Genomic DNA, 4,867 nt, shown 5'->3' with positions numbered 1-4,867 from the left:
TCTCTCTCTCTCTCTCTCTCTCTCTCTCTATATATATATATATATATATATATATATATATTTATATCTATATATACAGACACGTGTGTGAATGTATGTAGGTATAGTGGCTTAGTACGCGCAGGCGTGGCTGTGTGGTAAGAAGCTTACTTCCTAACCACACGATTCCGAGTTCAGTTCCACTGCGTGGCAACTTGAACAAATGTCTCCTACTGAAGCCTCGGGTTGACCAAAGCCTTGGAAGTGGATCTGGTAGAAGGAAACTGAAAGAAGCCCGTCGTATGTGCGTGTGTGTGTATAGATAGATAGATAGACAGATAGGTAAAGATGGTTATGGTCGGTTCATAGGGTTACACAGGGTTTCGCGCCCATACAGCGTCAGACCCTAACGGCCAGCTATTAGAGTCGGACGAGATGTATGTGTCACAATCACAGCTTGAAAACCGGTGTTGGTGTACTTACCTCCCCGTAACTTGACGGTTCGGCAAAAAGAACCGACAGAATAAAAAAATAAGTCTTGGGGGTCGATTTGTTCGATTAAAACCCTTCAAGGCAAATAAGTGAAAAGAGTGAAAGAATGAGTGCACACGTGTATTATTTTACTAAAGCCCAAGTCGGATAGATATAATCAGTGACCCACCCATCGATCAACCCGTAGACTTTGTAGCCTGGAGTCTTTTAATAGAGAGAAACAATCGACAGAATCATAAGATCGGCGGGAAACAAACAAACAAAAAAAATCACCGAACGGTATTTTTCACGGCTCTACGTTCTGAGTTCAAACCACGGTGAAGTCAACTTCACCTTATATCCTTTCAGGACAGGTACGAGAGCGATGGCGGAGGTAAAGAATACGCACACCACCCGGCGTAACAAAAACCCTAACCCAAACACCAGGTGTGCGTATTCTCTTACCTTCGCCAGAGCGACTCCCTACCCACGTGTCCTCCAAATGCTTAGTTAATTTTCGCCATTTCAGGGTCGATAAACTAAGTACCATCTGAGGACAATCTTTCGATATTAGTAGATGACGTTATTCGCCCTCGCTTCTTTATCTATTTCACGAGGGAAGACAGAGTGGGTAAATGAATGCCAAAAGATTGCCTCAGTTGGGCACCGGCTTCAATTTAATCGACTAGCCCCCCCCCTCTCCAAGAATTTCAGAGTAGAAAGAATTGGCGAACTGGCAGAACCGTTAGCACGCCGGGCCAAATACTGAATGACAATTCATGTCTTTACGTTCTGAGTTCAAATTCCGTCGAGGTCGACTTTGCCTTTCGTCCTACCGGAGTTGATAAATTGAGCACTGGAGTCGATGTAATCGACTAGGCCCCGCCCCACAATTTCAGGCCTTGTACCCTACTATAAAGATTATAATTATTAATATCAAAGCGGCGAGTTGGCAAAAAAGTTAGCATGCCGGACAAAATACTTAGCTGCATTTTGTCCGTCCTTACGTACTGAATTCAAATTCCGCGGAGGTCGATAAAATAAAGTACCAGTTGAAGACTAGGTCAATGTAATTGACTTACCCCTCCCCCGAAATTGCTGGCCTTGTTCCAAAATTAGAAACTGTTATTGTTGTTGTTGTTATTATTATTATTATTATTGTTATTATTATTATTATTATTTACTGAAACAAAGGCGGCGAGCTGGCAGAATCGTTAACACGCCGGGCAAAATGCTTAACGTCTTTATGGACTGGGTTCAAATTCCGCCGAGGTCGACATTGCCTTTCATTCTTTCAGGGTCGATAAAATCAGTATCAGTTGAACACTGGGGGTCGATGTAATCGACTCATCCCTTCCCCCAAATTGCTGCCCTTGTGGCAAAATTTGAAACCATTATTATTATTATTATTATTATTATTATTATTGAAACAGATCGTCCAAGAAGAAAAGGTTTTAAGAGATTTGCTGATGTCACAAATATTCTGGTATAATGACCATCTCTAAATATTCTTCCGTTCTTTGTGTCGGAAGTTGTAATGTTAAAGAATAAAAGGAGAGAAAAGACATTATTTTCTCGTTTTCCTCTGTTGTTGGAATTATAAGGAATATACTTGCGAATGAAAGGAATCAACCGTTTCGAGTTAACTATGAAATATCAAACAAGCACACATGTATACTTATGCATACATATACACACGCATGCTTCTACACACGTATAAATATATATGTATACACACACACGAATGCACACACATCCTTTTATATATATGTGCATAAACATGCATACACACATATACACACATAGACATACATATGTACACGCACAAACAACACACGCAAACATATATGCACACACAAACGAGCACGTTTATATAATTAAACATATATAATTAAACATATATAAATAAGCGCGCGGACATGCACATATAAATTACACATACAAACATATTATATATACACTCACGTGTGTGTGTGTGTGTATGCCATTCATTACCTGAAGTTTATATTTAGCTCTTACACATATAATTCGTCCGCTGGTCGTGTTTCGCTCAGCTCGGCGCACTTGCTGTTTTAAGGTTTCGCTTCGTTTTGGCTTTCGTTTGGCTGCTAGGTTTCTAGTTGTTGATGTTACCAATGATGTTTGTTGTCTTTCGTGTTTGCTATATTTGCTGTTTGTTTTCGTGCTGCTTTTCTTTTTATCTGTGAACGTTGAGCATGCGTTTTCATAGTATATTATGTATATATCAGGGTCGCGGGTTAGTGAAATAAATAAAGATAGATAGATAGATAGATGGATGGATGGGTGGATAGAGAGAATGAGGGTGAGAGAAATTGATGGATAGTGAGATGAGAATGTGTGTGAAAGAGGGTAGATAGATATATCGATACAAAAGACAATGTTGATTGCAGGGTCCAACTAGGAAGTTGCATAAATAAAACAGGTGAGGGGAAAAAAAGGGAAAAAGTGAAAGAGAGAAGGCGACAGAATGGATAAAGACAGAGCAAGGAGAGACTGTAGGGTAGAGAGAATGACAGAGAAAGAAAGATAAGGCGAAAGAAGATTGCGAGAAGAGAAAAAACAAGAATCGGACGGAATGGACCCAAGAGATAAACATAGAAAAAAAGGACGGAGAGAGAAAGATTGATAGAGAAATAGTAAGACTAACAAAGAGGGATTGATAGAGAGGTAAATAGAGAGATTGATAGGGAAAGAGTGAGGTTAACAGAAAGAGGGGAAAGAGAGGGGTTAACAGAGAAAAATAGTAAGAATTAACAGTGAAAGAACAACAGAGGGATATGGCTTGATTGGAAAAGCTCTACTAATAGAAAGACAGAGATTGACAGAGAAATAGAGATTAAGAAAGATATAGATAGACTGAGAGAGAGAGAGAGAGAGAGAGAGAGAGTATAAGTGTGTGTGTTTGACAGAGAAATAGTAAAATTTACAGAGAGATAGATAGACTAAAAGACAAAGTGAGAGAAAGAGAGAGAGAAATCAGAAATAAAAATACATTTACAGAGACAAGGGGCAGAAGTGGAGGGGGAAATATGACAAATGAAGAAGAGAAGATAAGGGAGGAAAAGGTATTTGAGAAGACTCACATATGTGAAAGAGTAATAAATGTATATAGAATTACAAAGAGAGTGAATGAAAGACGGTGACGAATGGAGAATGAAAGAAGGGAGAAGAGAGAGAAATGAGAATGATCACATTGTGTGTGTGTGTGTGTGTGTGTGTGTGTGTGTGTGTGTGTGTGCAAAGACAGACAAGGAAGAACTGAAAGTACAACAGACGATAAATAAACATGGAAGAGATGGGAGCACAGAGGATAGAGGGAGGGGGCAAAGAGTGAGGTCTAAGTAAGAATGGTCAGAATTATGGAAGAGAGGAGTAGTGAGATAAAGAGAGGGTGGGAGAAATGAGGATAGTGTTATGAGAGAGAGAGTAGTAATAGTAGTGTGCCAAAAAGAGGGGGTATAGTGTGATAGAGAAAGGAGAGGCCAGAACGAAAGGAAGAGAGAGGTAGAGATAGTGTAACACAGAAGTGTGAGAGAAAGTGATAGAAAGGGTATAGTGTGATATAGAGAGGGCAAGAAACAGAGCCAGGGCAGAGAGAGAGAAAGAGAAGGGGAGATAGTGTGAGAAAGAAAGGTAATGAAATAGAAGAGGTCAAAGTGAGAAAGAGGGGAAATGAGAGAGAGGAGGCTCATAGAGAGAAAGGAATCTGATAAAGAGGGAGTAACAAGAGAGAGAGAGAGAGAGTTAAGAACTCTTAAGAATAAAAGAGAGAGAAGGCGGTATAAGGATAAAAAATAGTCACCTACATTGAGGAAGTAGTTTCGCTTTTACATTATATATATATATATATATATATATATATATACATACACACACGCACGTTTATATGTATGTATGTATGTATATATACACGCACGTTTATGTGTGTGTTTTTGCAGAATTTCGGTTGCAACGTTAGTTATAAATCCTTATGGTGGTCTAGATTGTCAGATAGGTGTTAATATTAGAAACAGTAGTGGTTGGTTGTGGTCGCAGAAGAGACGTTCAAGTTGATGGTGTTTGTCCTGCTTGGCCACTTAGCGGATTTAAGAAGAATATCGTTTAGCTTAGCTGAAGGTCGATTAATTGAATTAAAAAACCTTTCCTCGAAAACAGATTCACCGGTTTAACGTTGCGAAAGGCTCCCGGGACGTATAAATAAAAAAAAAAGGGGGAAAATAATCAAACACACGCGGTATTGAAGATTGATTGAATAACTGCAAGGCAGGAGATATAGATTAACAAAATATATAAATAATAATTAATTACCTTGAAAACGATAATTAAGAGGATGGTTTTATGTGTGTATTTGCCAGATCAGCAACGGAGACCATCGCAATTATGTGAGGTGAGACAC

General features: G+C 39.1%; 1 protein-coding gene across 3 annotated transcripts in view; it reads right to left on the bottom strand.

Annotated features, from left to right (window-relative positions):
• The window catches only part of LOC106875574 (sphingomyelin phosphodiesterase 5), a 35,078-nt gene extending 30,211 nt beyond the window's left edge, over positions 1-4,867 (bottom strand). The window contains exons 1-2 of one of the 3 annotated variants that reach the window (XM_014923779.2): positions 4,780-4,861; positions 2,446-2,651 (exon numbers count right to left, since the gene is read on the bottom strand). The gene's annotated coding sequence lies outside the window, so the exon portion shown is untranslated. Of the gene's footprint in view, positions 1-2,445; positions 3,850-4,779 lie in introns of those variants that run through there. The other 2 variants (XM_014923780.2, XM_052975169.1) reach the window with 2 other exon arrangements.

Source organism: Octopus bimaculoides, chromosome 20, assembly GCF_001194135.2.
Source record: "Octopus bimaculoides isolate UCB-OBI-ISO-001 chromosome 20, ASM119413v2, whole genome shotgun sequence".
NCBI lineage: Eukaryota > Metazoa > Mollusca > Cephalopoda > Octopoda > Octopodidae > Octopus > Octopus bimaculoides.
Note: the sequence above shows the minus strand (reverse complement) of the source record. Positions and strands in the feature narration are given on the sequence as shown.